This window comes from Meleagris gallopavo, chromosome 1 (genome assembly GCF_905368555.1).
Source record: "Meleagris gallopavo chromosome 1, MGAL_WU_HG_1.1, whole genome shotgun sequence".
NCBI lineage: Eukaryota > Metazoa > Chordata > Aves > Galliformes > Phasianidae > Meleagris > Meleagris gallopavo.
Window position 1 is genome coordinate 152,854,280 of NC_139404.1, and position 20,606 is coordinate 152,874,885.

Here is a 20,606-nt window from a genome sequence, read left to right on the forward strand (position 1 = left end):
CTTATCTAGATCCCTCTGAAGGGCCTCCCTACCCTCAGGCAGATTGACACTATCTCCCAACTTGGTGTCATCTGCAAACTTACTGAGGGTATATCCAATCCCCTCATCTAGGTCATCAATCAAGATATTAAACAAGATGGGCCCCAGTACCGACCCCAGGGGAACATCACTCCTAACTGATCACCACCTGGATTTAACTCCATTAACTACTATCCTCTAGCCAGTTCCTTACCCAAAGAAGGGTATACCTCTCCAGGCCATGGGCAGCCAGTTTCCCCAAGAGAATACTGTGAGAGACCATGTCAAAGGCTTTGCTGAAGTCTAGGTAGACTACATCAACAGCCTTTCCCTCATCTACCAGTCTGGTCACCCAGTCGTAGAAGGAGATGTGTTGGTCAAGCACGACCTGCCTTTCATGAACCCATGTTGACTGGGCCTGATCCCCTGGATGCCACGCACATGCCATGTGATCTCACCCAAGAAGATTTGCTCATAACATTTCCTGACGAGGTCAGTCTGACAGGCCTGTAGTTCCCCAGATCCTCATTACGGCCCTTCTTGTAGATGGAAGTCACATTGGCAAGCCTCCAATCCTCTGGGACCTCTCCAGATAACAAGGAGCGCTGGCTGCAAGTGGCTCAGCAATCAACCCCGCCATCTCCCTCAGCACCTGAAGATGGAGCCCGTCCAGTCCCATGGACCTGTGACAGTCCAGATTGTGGAGGAGCTCTCTAACTGAGACTCCACCTGAATCATCATGGGTGTATTCTGCGTAGCATCCCAGACTTCCAGATCAGGGCATAAAGTGCTCTGAGGACAGCAACCAGTTCCAGACACAGCGTGATGGCCAAATGCTGGGAAGGAGAAGGAGAAAAAAAGAGAAAGGATAGGTCACAAATTGCAAGAGGGGATGAGGACCAGGGTTGCACTGAGTGTACGAAAAGAACTAGATGCCAGTTTTCTTTTGCATGCTTGAGGTCCCTGTCGTCATGAAGTCCTGAGTCACAAGTCAGGTCCATGATCTCTCTTTCAGGCTCTGCCAGAAACTTTCTCATAAACTGTAAATGTTTCAAGGTGTAACTGTCCCCTTCCATTTCTATAGCACAGGAAGGAGGAAGAAGCATCTACAACCAAATCCTTTAGCACTGTGAATATAACTCTCCTCCTTCCAGTACACTGAGTTCAGCATCATTTAATCTTTTGAAATCTGGGAAAGAAGAGATGAGCTTTTGAACCAAGACATGGTGTACTGAAAACCCTCATCCATGGGCTTGGCTTCTGAACAGTGAGTGAAGAACCATTCTTTGTTTCAGAAAAAATCTAGACACTGAGGTAGGCAGTTAGAGCATATGGCTTCTTGGGGCTGGCTTTGTTGCAACCCTACAGATACAACAGCGTCTTCTTGGTATCTTTGGTGCTTCTCCCTCTTTTTAAATGATAAATTATGTGTTGCATCTGTGTGATACGTAAAACCCAAGCATAAAGAGCATATAGCATATTTCTGTAATTTTGTAAAGCAATAAGACTTGGGTGCTGAGAGTAGCTTCTTTTGGGCATCTTTTTACAACAGCTGCTAATACTGCCCTTCCTTCCACATGAAAAGCCACACAGTCAAGGCTATTATACCATGCAGGATTAACTTTAAGTTTAACACTGATTCTGCAAAGGTTTGTGGTGTTGAGCTTTCTGCAAAGTCTGCTACCTAAGTACTGAAGCACTTTTCTCATTTACATAATCTAATTGTTACAGGCATTAACAATTACTCTCTCTTCCAAATCCTCTATCTGATCTCCACAAGGCAAATTTTGTCAGAGCAATTAAATAGGAGTCCATTAGACGTAAGCAAAAGGAAAAAAAAGAAAAAAAAGGCAAAAAGATTATCAGAGTTTCTCAGCAGAGTTTGCGACTCTTTAACCACAATACAAATCTGGTTCAGATGCTAATTCTACTTCCTTCTTCAGTTTTGTCCCTAATAGCTGTGGAAACAAAGAAATGTCAGCAAAAGCAAGTGTTTCACTTGCTCGCTTTCTGACCGCAGTCTGCTCTACAAGCTGTGTTATTTGCTCTTTGCTGTGTATGCTGGAAGGAAAGGAAAATTACTGCAAAAAATTGCTGCATCCAGAAGTGGAGTCCTCCGAACAGGAGAGACAGACCTGTTGGAGCACATCCAGAGGAGGGCCAAAAAAATGATGCAAGGGATAAAACACCTTCCCTGTGAGGACAGACTGAGTGAGCTGGGGTTGTTCAGCTGGGAAAAGAGAAGGCTCTGGGGATACCTGAGAGCAGCCTTTCAGTATGTAAAGGGGGACTGTAAGGAGGAAGGGGACAGACTCTTTAGAGGATCTGTGGTGACAGGACAAGGGGAAGTGGTTTCAAACTAGCATGGGAGATGGAGACTGGATATAAGGAAGATGTTTTTTATGATAAGGCTGGCGAGACACTGGAACAGGTTGCCTGGAAAGGAAGTGGATGCACCATCCCTGGAGACATTCAAAGTCAGGCTGACAGGTCTCTGAGCATTGTGATCTAGCTGTAGGTGTCCTTGTTCATTGCAGGGGAGTTGGACTAGGTGTCTTTTAAGGGTCTTTTGCAATTCAAACAGTTCTATGGTTTGGTGAAGGAGAAACAAGGCAGCTCAAAGAAGGCAAAGACCACTGCAGGTGCAGCAGGGTAAAGAGAAGCAGGGTGCCAAGCTGAGATAGTGATGATTCTGCCAACTGAGAAATTATGTAATCTTTAGAGAAATTAAGACCTTTTCAGTGTTTCCTACTCTTGTTCCTTATATTTCTGCCTGGAAATCTCAAGTGAAGTGTCACGTTTGATTGATGGTGGAGAAAACTGGAAGCAGAGAACTCCACAGAGCAGTGTGGACAGCGAAGGCAAGGGTGAGTCTTTGGGGGCTGAGGAGCAGTCTTGGTTTCCTCTGCTCTCTCACCAACCTCCTTGTAACCCCCAAGGAAGGATGAGAGAGGGCTGGGAAGTTAAGCTGCTAGAAAGGAGTAGAACAACTTTTCTGGAAAAAAAAGTGTGAGGGGGCAAAAAGCAGAGTTGGAGAAATGTATGTGTGGTTTGCAGGGGAGGTATCAAACAGGACAACATCAGTGCTTCCGACATGAAGCCTCTGCAGTGCTCTGACTCAAGAGTGAGATATAGCATGCTGCTACATATATTATATAAAAATATGCTTATATTGGTATTTATAGAATAAGATGGTCATTTTCTGATAGCCATCAGTACTGCCAGACTATGAATAAGAATACTTGAAGGCAGTAATAAAAATATCTCCTGCTCCTTTTTGCAAAACTTAACTGTGAGCAAACTTGTAAAAATAGTGATGCTGTTAGTCATTTTCTATTTTGTTTCTATCACCTAACAGGAAAATAGCACCAAAAATTTCAACTTTATCACTCTAACAGTGTTATGGGTGCTTGCAGTGCTGTTTTTGGAGACTGAAAATAATAATCATCATAATAATCTGGGCTTTGTGTAAATTTGCAAAATATATACAACAATAACATTTTATAGATATATATTTGTTTTAATTCTATGAATGTGGTGCTACGTCCTTTAATCACAGTGCTATTGGCTGTAGTATCTCATTGTTCTCTCAATTTCAGAGAAATGCTTTCCAGTGATTCCTGCTGAATTAAGATACTGAAGCAAAACTGAATTTGCTGTGCACAGGCAGAAGATGTCACCGCTGAAGTACCACTGAAGTTACCCACTAGAAACAGATAACTGGGAGCTGACATCACTGAGGATTATTTTAGAATGTTGAGCCATGAGACAACTTTTTAAAATACAAGGGAGATAGAGTGCATGAGGAGAATGATTGCTGTTAGAAGCAGAAATGAAAGGTAAGTTTTAATACAACTGCAGTAAATATATACATCAATGTCTAGTGAAATAATTTATAGAATATATATTTATATTTATTAAAATATGTGCTGGAAGAGTTAGGCAGGGTTAGAAACCTTGGTTAAGTCTTGAATGTCCTTTAAACCACGACAAAAGAGAAAATCCCATCTCACTGTTAAGGAAAGGCCATGTGTTCAAGGAGAGGTATTGTCCAGATTTATTTCACAACATGCAGCACTAATTAGTGTGTTTCTATGCATTCTCTGCAGGAGGGGAGGAGTGAAAGACCTCCAGAGGATAATCCAGATCTTATGCTAATTTTGAAGTAATTTAGTCTAAGACTGGAATTGCTCTCTGGAGGGATCTCTCTTGTTTCACTGACTTCTGAGAAAATGTTAAATGAATTAGGTGCACCTGACTTAGTTGGACAAGTCTTGGTCTAAATGATAGGATTTTCATAGAATTACTGATGTTGGAAAAGCCCACTAAGATCACCAAGTCCAACCCCAATCCATCTCCACCATGCCAGTGGCAATGTCGCTCAGTACCACACTTACCCTTTTCTTGAACACCTCCAGGGACAGTGACTCCACTACCTCCCTGGGCAGCCTGTGCCAGTGCCTCATCACTTTTTCTGAAAATATGTTTTTTACTAACATCCAAACAGAACATTTCTTTCATTGAAATGGTGCTACCAGTGCTTGCTGGGCTCTGTCTGGTGAAATGTGACCGTCCAGTGTCACATAGTTCCCCAAAGGGTGAAGTTTCTGGTTATAAGTGATGTGCACCTATTAATGGAGAACAAATGTTTGGTTGAAGATTTATGACGGGGACCTCTTGCTCTTTCAGCAGATGCTGACTGGGCTTACTTGAATGTTGAAGGGCTGTCACTAAAATGGCTGGATGTGTAGGGCAGTCAGCTCAGCATGAGCACTGCTGGTGATCTGGTGTGAAGTTGTACTGCAGATGTGAAGGTCTGCACAGCCAGGAAAGAGACTTGTGATATGAAAATGGCAATGAAAATACATTCTTTGCTGTGTGCCAGCAGCGGTGACAGCCGTAGAGATCTGCCCTACTGTAACAAGTTACTGGTAGTTACCTCAAGGAAGATGCCCCATCCTTAGAGACTTTCAAGGCAAGGCTGGAAAAGGTCCTGGGCAACCTGATCTAGTTGTGGTGTCCCTGTTCCTTGCAGGGGAGCTGGACTAGATGGCCTTCAGAAGTCCCTTCCAACTCCAAGGATTCTCTGATTCTAAGACTTCTTTCTGTGTGTGTATGGATGCCACTGGGTCAAATTTGATGGGGGGTTTTACCAGTCCCTCTTGTAGCCCTGGCTGTGTGTGTTGCCTCATTTTTCAAAGCCTTCTGGAGTGCTAGGCTAGTTCTCCCTCCTGGTAGTGTGTTTTACCCCATGGAAAATCAGCAAACTTCTTAGGTTTCTAAATTAAAGGACGTGAGTAGGAGAAGGAAGAAGTATCAGTGAAACCTCACTGTTCTCAGTTATACCCTGTCTCAGGATTTCTGTTCTGCTGTATGGTTCTAAACAGTGGGACTTACCTTTCTGTTCAATGGAGCCAGAGACAACAGAGTAAATATTGCAATAGGGATGAATTCTGATATATTCGACGTGCATTTTTAAAGGTATCTGCTCTATTGCTATAAGTTACTTAAACAAAACTTTCTTGTTTCAGGTCCTGAAAAAAGCATAGCAAAATGCTACTGGTTTCTTTTTCTTTTCTTTTTTTCTTTTTTTTTTTCTTCTTCTTTTTTTTTTTTTAAACTTTTATCATCTTTCTGTATTTCAGGGCTGGAATGTAATCATAGAAGTTAACGCAGCTCTGCAGATTGTTCTTCTTTCTGTAAGCACAGCTTCATAATGGAGATTTAGTGGGCTGTAAACAGGATGTTGTATGGTGCTCTCTGTCAAAAATTAATGATGGCAATGAAGATTAAATTATTCTTCCGTGAAAATGCAGTGCATATACAGAGATGTTTGCAAGCAGGCTTCAAATAGGCCATTCCCTAGGGACAGCCTGCAGTTTGCTGCCTGCCCCCCACTTCCGGCCCTGGTTTACCACCGAGGGGAGCTGCATTTAATGCCTGCCAAGGAGGCTTTTGTTCCCAGCCTTCCAGATGAGGGGAAGCTGAGCACATCCCATCCGGATAACCTGATGCTCAGCTACTTGCAGTGAGTTCCCAGTGCTCCGATTTGCTCTGCTGGCAGCCTCTAGCTGCCCGTCCTTGTCAGAGCTCTAGCTCTGTGACTGTGGGGATTCGCTGTGTATTCAGTTCTGCATATTTGAGAGGGGTGGACGGAGAGGGAGGAGGGATTTTCCGCAGTTAGAAACTAAAAACCTGCAGCACATCTACAGAAGGAAGGCATCCTCTCCATTGCTTCTGATTTTTTTCTCCTGGATGAAGCACAGAGGTGTCAGTGAGAGAACAAGGTACTGTTTTCTGAGACAGGTTTGCAACTGATGCTGGCTGGTATGGATGGCCTGGTGTGCTAAGCAAAGCTGTTTCACATGAAGCTTTCTGTAATGCAGCTCCCAGCTGTTCCCTGATTCACGTTTTGGCAGTAGATGGCTGTCTGCCTCTGCAGAGTCTCAGCCAGGCCCAGTATTCCCCAGGCCGCTTGCTTCTTCATTCCCAGACCTGTTTTCCATATCCATCTTGGTGAAGATGTAAATATTAAGCAGAAGATTTCATGCCTTCCACAAGCCGCTTTCTCAGTGAATTCATTCCCAGTTCTAGAGAGAAAATGAGGAAAACACCTCTTGGAGGGAAGAGGTGGCATCGTGGCCATTTGTTTCCTCATGGGAGAACTGCTATCTGTATCCTCATAAACTTTGTCTTCTCACAGCTTCATCAGTTATCAGTTAGAATATTGGAAAGCATCTGGTTTGGGGGTTTTACATTTTTGAATGTTCTTCTGATGCTAGTGAGTTGGCTTGATTTTCCCCCCTGTCATATCCATATCTATACCCTGTGTGTCTTCTCATGTGAATCCCCTTGCGGGGGATCTGTGTAACTGAACAATCCTGCAAGCAGTCCAGACCTGGCAAAGCATGCCTTTCCTCTTGTTTTTGAAGCCTTATGTCTAAGAAGATAACATGTTTGTGTATGCTCAGAATATATGAGCTCATTGAAGCAAAAGGGAAAAAAGAGTGAGTACAGGCCTGGTGCTGGACCTTTGACAATTGTGACTGTATAAACCAATGCACACCTGACATTTTAACTCTCCTTAGGAGGATTTGGAGAACCTGTTGCTATATGGAGCTGCAGTGTATGTGTTATGTAAAACCTATCTCCTCTTGTCTCCTCTCTAAGATCCCTTCTTCAATTACTTGTGTATTTCATGGGGAAAAATTGCTACCCTGATACATTTATTCTTTCAGTGAGCAGTGAACATTGTTGTTGCTGTTTCCCATCTCAGAAATTAGCTGGATAAAAATTACTTTGTTTAAGTTAATCAAACTAGCACAGTATGCAAGACTGTCTCTCCATTTTACCCTGTTGGCTGGATGATGTCAGCGCTGGTGTTGGGGCAGGGGTGACCTTACCTTCTGAAGGAAGAGAACCTGGCAGGGCTTCCCAGGTTTGCCTTTCAAATATGTTTGTCTTTCTACATGCACTCCAACTTTGCATCAGTGTAGATGCATAACATTTCTGGTATTGCTGTTCTTTGACGTGAGATATGGATTCTTTAGTGATGATTTTTGCTTTTCCACTTTTACTGGATAGAGATGGTGACAGGGCATTAGTCACCTAACAGATTCACTGGAAGATGAAGTAAAGTCAGAATAACCCCCTGTGCCTCTGTGAGCATTGTCCAGCATGCTGCATGCTTCCATGCTACATGATGGGGAACTGTCTGCACCTCTGTTCATCCTTCACCATTGACACACTTTGATTTTTTCTCTTCTGATCACCATATTGAGATCTCTGCCATGGCTCCAAAATGCATACTTCACTTTTCTGGATTCAGTGCAGGAAACTGATTAAATCCTGCAAGCTCAACAGTAATTTCTCTCTCTGGAGGGTGAATGCAGATAAAGGATAGAACCCCTTTGTAATAAAGTCCTCTCAGTCTTCTGATTCTAAGACTTCTTTCTGTGTGTGTATGGATGCCACTGGGTCAAATTTGATGGGGGGTTTTACCAGTCCCTCTTGTAGCCCTGGCTGTGTGTGTTGCCTCATTTTTCAAAGCCTTCTGGAGTGCTAGGCTAGTTCTCCCTCCTGGTAGTGTGTTTTACCCCATGGTGTGGATCATGGATATGCCAACTCCCCTGTGTTTCTTTGTTCTGGCAAAGAGGTGATCCATTTGTGGATCACACCTACTGTCCAGGCCCTCTGTTTCTACCCATGATGGTATATCATAGAATCATAGAATCCTTAGAGTTAGAAGGGACCTCTAATGGACATCTAGTCCAACTCCCCCGCAATGAACAGGGACATGCATAGCTAAATCAGGCTGTCCAGGGTCTTATCCAGCCTCACCTTGAAAGTCTTCAGGGACAGAGGACCAACCACATCTCTGGGCAACCTGTCCCAGTGCCTCATCACCCTCACTGTAAAAGACTTCTTCCTTGTATCTAAGCTGAATCTATCCTCCTCGAGCTTGAAGACATTTCCCATTGTTCTATCACCACAGATCCTCATATGTTCTTTCAAAAACACGTTCCATACACAAATGCCTGTGGAGCTGTGGTGGAACCTTTTGGTTTAAATCCCCCTCACAGATAAGTGCCTGTTTTAGCACTGTTTTACCACAGCTGCCTGCTTCTGAGTAAAAATCCAAATTGGTTGGACTACTTAGTAGTCAGTACATTAGAACTGACAATTTTTGTAATGTCTGTGCAGAGCAGATAGTAATAGCAATAGATAATAAACAGTTCTACATTTCCAGATAAACTTGTCTGTATTTCTTCATCCATTTGCAGAGTGGCAGAGCACTGGAATACGCTGCCTAGATTGACTGTGGACATTCCTTCTCTGGAGATATTCAAGATCTGTTTGGACACCTACCTGTGCAGCCTGCTGTAGGGACCCTGCTTTAGCAGAGAGGTTGAACTCAATGATTTCTAGAGGTCCCTTCCAACCCCTACAATTTTGTGAGTCTGTGAGAATTTTATTGAGCTGGGAATTTTTGCCACTGAATCTTCAAGATCCTTACACTTCAAAGTGCAGGACCACCTGAAGTTTTAGAAATGCTTCCTAGTCTTCATCTACTGGCAAACTATTCAGGAGGCACAGCTCAGGTGGTAGCATGGCTACTGCTTACACTGACAGCAGGATGAGAGAGTTTACATTTCCTCCTGGATTCTCCAGGTCATCAGTAGAGAAGTCAGTTCCGCAACATGATTAAATTAGGCAATATTTTATTTAATAAATCATCTTCCCTCTAGAATAAGCCATTTAAGTGGTCATGTCTAGACTTGTAATTGAAATCCCTCTGGAATTTGGCTAAGAAAAGTTATTGGCCAGACTAAAAGGCAGTGACTTTGCATCTAAACAATGTGCTGAACCTCCAAACACAGAGTTGCAGACTACTTTACTGAACTGGAAACTACTGAAACTGAAGTAGAAGTACTGCTTTCAAATGAACCATACTTTTCTTTTTCTTTCTTGGACATGGCGATCGGTGAAAAAGAATCCTAACAACTAATTCAAACCTCACCTACCTTGAAGGGACAATAGCAGAAAATATGAAATTAGTTGCCTTAACAGTAACTTAGCAGCTGGAGCTGCAACTGGTGAAACTGCTGTCTCATGTCTCCACCTGCCTCATGTCAATAATAAACGGCCTACATTAAATTTCTGGAAAAAAAAAAATTGCCCTGTAATGGTAGTAATGGGCATAGATAAGGAGTAAGGACTGCTCACTACAGGAAGTCTGCCCAGACATGAGCAAACTCAGAGATATAAAGAAAGACAACAAGAATAGTGTTGAAATTTTTATGCATATTATATATATATATATATATTTATTTATTTATTTATATTATTTATATATTTCAGAAAAGCAAGAAAGAATATGGTTGGTCATCTATATAAAGCATCCAACCTTTATCTCCTACTCATCACTAATATTCACTCTGTTTCTTTCTTTATAGACATGATGCTGAATTTCTAGTAACTTACTCATGATCAGTAGCTATCTCAAGCATAGAGGAAGTAGTTGAGAGGAGATATTCTTTCTCTACTGATCTCAAAAGAAAAGACGATGAATAATTTTACAAGATTCCAATAGATTGGACTGCAAAAATACATGCAGTGGAAAACATCTTATTGCTTCTTTGTACTTTCAAAGATTCTTTTTTTTTTTTTTTTAATATTAGAAATTGAATAAAAGCCATGATATCTGTTACAGTCCAATGAAGGAATTTTTCTCTGGGTTCCTCTGTTCATTAGTATAAACCTAGTGAATAAATTAATCTGCACTACAAAGACACTAAAACAGCTGGGACGTCACTTCTAATAACCCTCTACTAGTTGTATGTGTGGTGGTCTTAGAGAAATAGAAAGGGAGATAAATATATCTCTTCTCATTAGTGTGGGTTATATTTGGAAGACCTCATGTGATGTAAATTTCCATTGTTAAATCATTGCAGAGAAAAAATAAAACATAAAAAAACCTTTCAGGCTCTCAACCTCTGCAACGCTGATGAGAAATCATGATGTCCCACAGTAGTCTGGGAGTCAATGTGTCCTTGGGGAAAGTACAGATACATTCTCCAACCAAATGAGACTTCTCTTTCACACTTGAGTTGCTCTTGAACCTCAGTGAACCTGATATGATAAGCAAGTCTACACCCAGGGTAACATAGTTGTCAAACGAACTAGCAAACATGCTGAGTTAATGGCAAATGCGTAACAGAAAATGTCAAAAGAAAACAGATCATAAGACTGATGCCTCAAACATAACTACCTTTAGCTTGCTCCAGATGTCACATTTTACTATAAGTGTGAAAGCCATGAGTTTTTGCTGTTATTGTTTTTAAATTAAATAAAACAAGCTCACAAAGGGAGCATCTCATTTTGGTGAAATGTCTCTAAAATCTCCTCTTCATTCTGGAGCTAACAGATAGCATAGCCAATGCTTTGTTCTTTCTTTTAAATGTTGCAGTTTCATTCACACTCTCTTGCACTAGAAAGACCTAGATAAAGTGTAATTGATTCCTTGCTTCTACCTGTAGCAAATTATCTCATTTAAAATGTTAATTTTGATCCATTCATGCTCAGGTGAGAAAGTACAATTTCAAAGGCTGCTGATGATGTGATATCATCAAGCCTCTTTAGTTCTGAGGTTCATTATGAGCACCAAGGGTTTTTATTGGAAATTTTTCCCCAGGCATCACATTGTCCTACTTTGTTATGTCCCTAGGTTACTGTGACAAGGACAGTCACATGAAAGACATATTCATACTCGTGTGAAACCCAATGTGGACATGGCAATGTGGTTCACCACAGATCTGATCCAAAGTCTACAGTATGCCACCTCACTGCTGGTTTTTGAATTATTGTCAAAGATCAATTCAGAGAAGCCCCACAAAACGTGTCATAGGAGAAATAAGCATCACACTCATATCTGTAAGATTGCCCTTACTTTGTTAGGAGTCACAAGTAAGATTACTGTTAAGTCCTTTGTATTTGGAAAATAAATCTGGACAGGCTGACTCCATTCCCCCTTTTTTTTTTTTTTTTTTTTTGGTAGCAGAATGTTCTTCACAGTTTAGGATATCAGTTTCTGAGAATTCCAGCATTTCTACATTTCCTTCAAAAGATAATTCTAAATGTTCACATTGAGGATTGCACTGACATTCAGTGATCTGATTGAGTCCCACAAATACTGTGTGCAAACAGAGAATGCAATTCCTAAAGAAAAGCAAAAAACATAGAGGTGACTAAAGTGGGGAAGGGGAGCAATAAGGTGGAAAGGACTAGGTGTGGTTCAGAGTAGCTGTAATTTTCTTTTAAATGTAAAAGCTTAATCCAAACACTAAGTATCTATATCCTCCAGAAATTAGGTCAGTTTCAACCCAGAATGAATTGAATTGCCATTGGAGGTGCCCATCTTTTACCACTGACTATGAAAACAATCCTAGGCTTGTTATGAAAGAGTTAAAATTACTTTAAGCATTTGAATATTAACAAATTGATCCCTAGTGATGCCAATCAGAATAACAATATCCAGATTTTTGCAGACTGAGAAGCTCTTTCTAGAGGAGGTCAGTATTGTTAGTCCTTTTCAAGCCGAGGAAGATGCAGCATAGCAAAGCAAGTGGCCCAATATCACTCAGTCAGTGATGGAAGTGGCAGGAATAGAATCCAGATCTCCCTTATTCCAACCCAGTGAACTTCACCCATATCACTAAACATCACTATCTTCATTTTTGGAGAGCAAAAGCTGACCATGAGTAAAAAGGAAAGGCACAGGAACAGTCCCAAGCTTGGGCCTCATACATGGGCCATCAGTGCCCCAGCTCAGAGTCTCTGAAGATTCTTCCATTCTTCACATTGTTATTTCTCTGCATTTCTGCATTGTCTGTTCTATCATTCATGGGGGAAAAAACTCAAACCAATTGATTTTCTCTTCTGAATTCCAACCAGAACATTATGCTGAGCTGAGCATTTCTGAATTGAAGCAAATCCAACTGTAGTGGCCTTGCCATAGGCACATCCTGTTAACAGCAAAAAATACCATATGTTCCTCTTTCCATTCAGGCATGACTGTTCTGTGACCTAAATGCTCCGGTTTGTCTCATGTTAGAGAGTTTTCACGCTGGGAGCAAATTTGTCTTGTGCCACCACCTACATCTGCTTACTTTCAGGTTTTCATCTGCTTTTTCCCCCATCACTTTGTGGCTAGTTTCAGAGGCATTTGTTTGCTTCACCAAGTGTTTTTAGCTCCACAGTCTGTTTTCTCTTTCTTCATCCCACAGTAAAGTTATAATGCTGAATTTATGACATGGCAATTATTTTCATGGCAACAGACTGTGGCATCATAAAACATGATTATGATGACTTCAGTGCAAGATCAAGCAGGAAAAAACAGCCAGGTTCTGGATAGTGAAATTCACCAGTCCTAGAAAGTCTTTTAGGGCTTTTTTGCTGTTTATTCAGAGATATCCTTTGCTCCTATAACTATTAGCATTCTATTATGTATGTGGAGTAAAAGGTATGTACTGTATATATGTAATCCCTGTTTGCCAGGGGACGTTCAGGTTGGATATTCTGAATAATTTCTTCTCTGAAGGAGTGGTCAGGCACTGGAATGGGCTGCCTAGGGAGACAGCATTGATAATATATTGTTTTGGTAAACATACATACTAACATACAGCAAGCATTCTCAGAATACAAATCACATGAAAATGGAGGATTCCTGCAACTGGACTTCTAGAACAGAAATGTCTCACTTCTATAGCTTTTTTATTCCTGACCAGTATTGGCTGTTTCTTGTAGGAGAAAACTGCAATGATATCTCTGTTTATCTCTCTCTCCTTCAAGGTTCTAGTGATAGCTGCATCTGATATGTTTCATTGTACTTGAAGATAGCATCAGTGTACCCTAAAACTGCATTGTATCTTTTTGAAGTCAGTGGGAAATACTGTGGACAGCCAAGCCAGACTGCTCTTTTTAATGGAAGTATTTTTTTCTGTGCAAAGAATCTACTCTAGCCGGTGCTGTGGAGTGCATAACACAAGCTGTGAGGGTTTAATGGGGTGTTTCATGAGACTCAAGCTAGCCCCTACTCCCCCACAGAGATGAATTTTGCTCTGATCCTCTTCTTGCTAAACCCTATGCAAATATCACATTCAACATTTCCTTACTCTCAGCACCAAACAACCTATCTTTATTTTTTTAGTAACTCCCCAAAGCCCTAATTTGCCGTGCGAGTATGAAAAATCTGACAGGAACGTATGACAGCTCTGGCCAATCTCTCCCCTTAGATGTAAGCAAGACAGTTAATAACCTTTTTAGAAGGATGAGGCATAAAGCCTGTATATATCATCTCTCTGAATTAATAGGCCACATATGTGGCCCATCCACCACATGTGTCATGGGAAAACATGGGTTTCTGATTTTTCTGTTTTCACAACACAGCTGAAGAAGATGTTGATGCCAACTCAGCCAGTTACGTCAATCAGTCACTTGCAATACCTCTGTGACCCACACCTCACAGTAACTTACAGGGATTTGGGATTTAGATTTAAACAGAGGACATAAAGAGGTTCTCCAGACTGCAGATGCTTTGATTTTTCTGTGTATCTGGGGGGGAAAAAAAAAAAAAGCACCAACCCCCTCCAAAAAGAAAACCCACACCTTACTGTTTAAAATAATTACAAATGTGAGGTTTTTTTTAATAAAAACTTAGTTTTACTACAGATGTTTCATAGGTATTCTAATAGCATGTGTATCCAGTGACTAATACTAAAAGGCCTTTACAACAAAGCAGAGCTGTGTAGGCTTTTTTTTTGTGTGAGTTAGCCAAAGGGAAGGCTAGATTCCTAGGAATGTACACCCAGAGGCAATTGACAGTGGTCCCTCTCTGGACAAAGATGAGGTAAGATACTTGGTTTCCAGCCTCATTTTAGAGTAATACAGCAGTCAGAGGCACCCTGGGTGCAGTTAGAGGTTTATCATCAGTCCTTGGAAGTGCTGCAGCCTTGGTGCTGCACTCCTATCACACTGCTGGCTTGCTTTCTTCCAAGGATCTGGCAAGAGCCAGGGAATGAAAAAAGAAGTGTTTCATTCAAGGAATACAAACCCAGCAAGTCATATTTAGCTAGATATCAAAAAATATTAGCTCACATGCAAGAATAGAAACACTCCCTGAACAGACTTCAAGAATCTTTGGCAGCCTGGCTTGATCCAGGGCTGCTGATATCCTAAATTAACTGAAATCAGTATGAAAGCTCACATCCATGTTTGCTCATCATCCACAGACCATGGTCCATGGCTAATAGGTTTGCTGCAAATCCATGGGGGTCCCAGCTGCCCTTCCACAGGCCCACGGTGTGCAGGCCAGCTCCTCCAGCCCCACCGAGCAATGCGACATGTTACCTTCCTGGATATCTCTGGCACAAGCAATGGCTTCATAGCAACTACAGATATTTCATCCCACAGTTTACCTGTAGTATAAAATCTATTCATGATATGGCTGCCTGGTTTATGAAGGCCTGGCATGGCTGGAACTTGTATGTTTGTCAGTGACACTTACCAAGCACTAATCTGGGAAAGGTGCAGGATGACTGCTGGTGGAAAGCATATACATATATTTTTTTATAATGTATGAACTAAGCCAGCAGCGTGATCAGTGTGAGGGCATCCTCAGGAAATGAGGAACAAAGAGAGACAGAGGCTCACATCCCCATCTAAGGCAGCTGGGGAAACGCTTGCTGATGATAGGCAGTGCGGAGGCAGAAGGAGGCTGGGGGCTCTTAGCCCAGTGCTGGAGGCTGGTTGCCATGGATATCCCCACCTCCTAGCACGGATGGAGAGGCGTGGGCAACGCTGCAACTGGGGGGCTCTCTGGGGTGCAGGATGAAGCAGAATAGAGAGAGCAGCAGCCAATTGAAGTTTGAGGACTTGTAGCATCCTTCTTGTGGCTGTGGTGGGTTGACTGGCTTGTTACCAAGCTGAAGTCTGAATTAGCTGTTCCCTGGGAGTACAGAGGGATATTACTGAGATATCTCTTCAGTATTTTTCTGTCTGAGTTCAAAATTTGGCAAGGCTGGGTTTTGAAGCTGCTGGTTCTGCCCTCCAGTCGTGAGGCAGATGCAGAGCCAGCATTTACAATGAAATTGGCAAGGCAGGAGTGCAAGTCTGCATGCACATGTGTAGTGCCATGCTGTTGATTTTAGGGTGTGTAGGGGTTTTCTTCTTGTTTTTTTTCTCTCTCTTAAGGAACCTGGTTGTAGAACTTTGCTCTCGATTCCCTTCCATATGATTTCATCAGAGTGCATTAGGACAGATACAACTCATTCTCATACGAGTAAAGGCATTGTGCTTACCTGTATCTGTGTATTTATTCCTCTGCTGCTCACATGTTGCGATCTCAATCCTCTTCCAATCTACTGTCTTCCTGAAACAGTGAATGCCTGTGTGAAGAATCATAAACTGCAATTATTCTCCTGTTTGCTGAAGTAGCAGTAATGAACTATAAGTACACTCTTTTGCAATGATATTTAATCAATAATTGTGACTAATGTTTTTCACAACCTTGATCCTTTCAAGTCCTGTATTCACTGGGCCATCTGCTGCTGTAGTAGTCAAACCCAAACCTACCCATTGAGCTCCATCCCAGTATGGTCCTATAAAAGTAGGATGAAATTTATTTGACTGGCTGACTTGAAATATAGAAAACAGGTTTGAAATTGTCCTCCACTGTGTAAATCCTGACAAGATACTGCTAATGGCTGTGTTTTCATGAGTTGAAACCAGCATGGGACAAGGAGATAAGATCTGAGGAGGCAGGACTGGCCTTAAGTGACTTGTGACTCACTTAGTTATGATGTACGGTGATAAACCAGTCTCACAGAGGACATAGGATGGATTTATTTTCATTAAAAGAAAAGAAATGCATGCATCATTGACTCTTTATTCACTGTGCATGGAAGCACATCAATGAAAATTTATTCCCAGAGGTATACTAATCCCTAGGCAATGTTCCTGCTTCAGAATGCTAGACATGATCCAGTGGACATGAATATGCTTAACCTTAGGCATGTGAGTAATAGCCACATTCAAGTGTCATCAAAGACAAGCATTTGCAGGATCAGGGCTGTAAAGGATGCAGTCTCCTGGAAACACTTCACACATTCTGTTTGTAATGAATAGAAGTATTTGTGAAAGGCTCACATTTAGGGTTAAAGATGTTTAATGATATAAAATGTCACTGCAGCTAGTGTTAAAAATACTGAGGGAGTCAACTGCCCAGAGTATATTATTAATGATTGTTTTCTATAGGAGTGATTATCCGTTCTAGTGGATTTTCAGTGAAAGACTTTGAGCTAATCACAGATATGATTGTCAGGTTACATTAATGGGTACGCACATATACCCTTGGTTAGTGCAACATGTGTCCTGAATGTCAGAAGGCAAATTAATTCCTGCTGTAATGGTGTTAATTGGTAGGGTTGTGTGAACAATTAGTCCATTATCATTCATGATAAATCTGTTCTAACAACTGGACATATTTTTTTGTTTATAGGAATGAAAGGAAGCAGCAATCATGTTTCCAATTTGCTTTCATGTCTAAGTAATAAGGTTAGTACTGAATTATGATTTTCTGTATTTAACAGGAAAGAGCTCCATACAAAGGCTAAGAAAAAGGGAGATAATCCATCTAATATGCTAATTTCCTAAAACTAAAGACACTAAAGCTGTAATTAAAGCAATTAAAACCCAGAAGTAGCTACAAGCTGATTCAGCTGAATGTTAAAAGTGGGAAACTATATATATTGGGAACCTGATATATTTGTATTGATGCAACTGAACACAGTTTAAGCTATTAAAAATAACATCCCTACTGAAGAAAAATCTGGCAAAAGGGGAATGAATACACTGCTATTCTAACCACTTCTTAAAAGGGATAAAACTGTGCTGTATCTATTAGAAAGTAAGGAACTCTGGGTAAGATATATTATAAAGGGATTTTTAAGAACTCCCATAGAACACATCAGGGTGACAAGGATCCTGGCTTAGAGAAGAAAGGCATGGCTGCAGCTAAGACCAGCCAAACACTGGAACATACCTAATATCTGGACTCTCCTGTATGTTATTTTGCTACCCATCGCCGCACACGAAAAAACGGATTATTTTACACTATATTCCACTAGAACATATTTATCATTACTTTGGGAACTGTCCATAATCAGTTCTTTAGATAGTGTATGGCCTGTTGGAAAATGACATATCCATCATGACTGCGGTAGGACTTACCTCCCTGTAGTTCCTAAATTGGTCCAAATTGGCCCACAGCCTTCTCTACTGCTGCTTTACTCATCACTATGTCATTATCCTGCCTATCTTTTCCATATTCCAGCTCTTCATTCTGCCTATTTGCCATTTGCAGTAATACATCTTATTAACCATGGGCTAGCATGCACAGAACAGTTCTGCAATGATTTAAACATTTTACATTATTCTTAATCTGCAAGGAGATCCAATATGAAGCGTGGACAAAAGGGAGATGAAGATATGCTAATCTCTTTGGCATTCTTCATCAGCTGAAGTGGATGTTCGACTCATAAGCAGCAGTGTCCTTTCTCAACAGCAAGGACGAGCTAATGATGCAAAGAGCCAAATCATTTAGGTCTTCATTGCAGAAGCCTGGTTTCAGAAGCATAACATTTCTAGTTCAAGAGAACAGACTTAACTAATACAGAAATCAAGGGAGACAGTGAGAGCTGACAAGTAATCCTCCAATTTACAAAGCATATAGCACTGAAATCAAGTAGGTGTTTCTTGCTATATCTTTTGACCAGATCGAGTCATTTCTCTTTACAAAGAAAGATGCCAGAGCACTTAGACAATAGACTCTGGCACTGTTAGCACCTATGCACTGTCCTGCAATATCCATAAACCTATTTTTTTGGCATAAAGGGAGCATTCATTACTAGCTGTTTGATGAAACCACCAGGAGTATTATCTAGAGTGATTTTTAGTAGGGAAGCCAGCCTACTTTGGTCTGGTCTGAGCCTGTTGTGTGCACAAGAGATTTAATTACTCTTGAGCTTAAGAAAGGTGAAAATTTTCCCTCTATCTACTGCCTCTGAATAAGTCTAATACTGAAGGCAACAAAACTGCAGACAAACAACATGGTTGTGTAAGTGTTGCAAGTGCATCAAGGGGCTCTCTCCCCAGTGCTGTTCTTCACAGCAAGAATGGTTTAGAGAAGGTAAGTCCTGCCCTTTGCCAGAAAAGTGTGGTTGCTATGCATTTCACAGTAAACAATGTCAGCATGACATAAAAGCAACATTTTTCCTATTTTTTCAAGGCTTTCATTACATTGCAGCATGCTATCACACGCTGTTGTGAATGTTGTGACACTTGGGTATAAGTAGCTGTAAAATCATGAAGGGATGTGTATCACAAGGCAACTACAGAGGATTTGCTGCCTTATGAGACTAGCACATGAAAGATATCGCTTTGATAAACTGAATACTCACATGCATAATTAAGCAGCTATGTGATGTTGTGTATCGTACCAATTGGATGATCAAAATGAAATGTAATGATTTTAAAAAGTAATAAGGGAAGTATAGAGCAGTAATAATGTAATGATGGAACAAGACAGAACTAGCATAAGTCTTTGTTAGAACAAGGGAATGCCTTAGTAGATCCACAAACAATATGATCCCAATAATTTCTGAACTTGGAAACAGATGTATGATATGTTCCCTCCAGCACTAAGATTTTGATTTTCAGCTCATCTGACAGAGAAACTGCAAACAATGAAAAAGTGGATGGGATGGGAAGGAAATGAAGAAAAGCCTGTATCTTCTAGTGTTTTGCTGTGGCAGTATGTTTACAGAAGTTACATTAGTTGAGTGACTCAGTATGCTCTGACATCCCTCACTGAAAAAAGGAGCAAAACAAGAATCTTTCTTTGTATCATAACTGCTTTAATAATATGGCCGCACTCCGAGTACTGTGTCCAGTTTTGGGCCCCTCGCTGCAAGAAAGACACTGAGGCCCTGGAGCAGGTTCAAAGAAGGGCAACAAAGCTGGTGAGGGATCTGGAGCACAGGTCTCATGAGGAGCGGCTGAAGGAGCTGGGATTGTTCAGTTTGGAGAAGAGGAGGTCAGGGAAGACCTTATTGCTCTCTATAACTACCTGAAGGGAGGTTGTAATGAGTGGGGGTCGGCCTTTTCTCTTGTGTAACTGGTGATAGGACTAGAGGGAATGGCTTCAAGCTGCCGCAGGGGAGATTTAAGCTGGATGTTAGGAAATACTACTTCTCTGAAAGAGTGGTCAGGCACTGGAATGGGCTGCCCTGGGAGGTGGTGGAATCACCGACCCTGGAGGTGTTCAAGAAATGTTTGGATGTTGTGTTGAGGGACATGGTTTAGTGAGAACTATTGGTGATAGGTGGATGGTTGGACTGGATGATCTTGTAGGTCTTTTCCAACCTTGGTGTTTCTGTGATTCTGTGATATAGATTGCAGAGAATATACTAAGAAATTGAAGAAGAAGGAGGGTCTGGGTACATATTATATATCCAACTTTAGGGAATACTTTGCCATAAGCAGTGAAGCAGCCCTCCATTTGTCAAGACAGACTTGCAGTTCATTATGGGCTAGCTTTTCAGGACTTCCTATCACTACCATGCACTATTGAATATTTGGTCCTTGGAAGAAACAGCCCATGTTAGCCTTAAGACTGGTGAAGACTGATGTGCTGAGTGCAAAGATTATGTAGCTCAGTGCACTATTTGTGCCATTGAAGTGGCAGAAGAAAGAGGGAGGGAGAGAGAAAGAGGGAGAAAGAGGGAGGTGGGCTGGGCTTCTGCATCTCCTGAAATCTGAAGGAAAATGGTTTGGAAATGCCTGACGCAGATGGTGCATCTGAAAGGCGAAACGACCCTCTTTTCAGAAAGAGAGAATCCTTCTTTATGAGAACTGTTCAGTACCATAAGGAATGAGTGAGAGTCCCTGAGGAAAGAAATCTAGATTTCTCTTGTCTTTAGGCTTAATCCTCATATCAGACATGCATTTGCTTCAAAGCGCAGCTACTCACA

General features: G+C 41.4%; 1 protein-coding gene and 1 long non-coding RNA gene across 2 annotated transcripts in view; both read right to left on the bottom strand.

Annotated features, from left to right (window-relative positions):
- UCHL3 (ubiquitin C-terminal hydrolase L3) overlaps nt 1–20,606 on the bottom strand; it is a 252,357-nt gene that overhangs the window by 193,852 nt on the left and 37,899 nt on the right. The gene's annotated exons all lie outside the window — the stretch shown is intronic.
- Nucleotides 1–20,606, bottom strand: part of LOC146545713 (uncharacterized) — a 40,506-nt gene that overhangs the window by 15,037 nt on the left and 4,863 nt on the right. The window contains exons 2-3 of the long non-coding RNA XR_014880893.1: nt 15,876–15,962; nt 477–854 (exon numbers count right to left, since the gene is read on the bottom strand). This is a non-coding gene — a long non-coding RNA (uncharacterized LOC146545713). The remainder of the gene's footprint in view (nt 1–476; nt 855–15,875; nt 15,963–20,606) is intronic.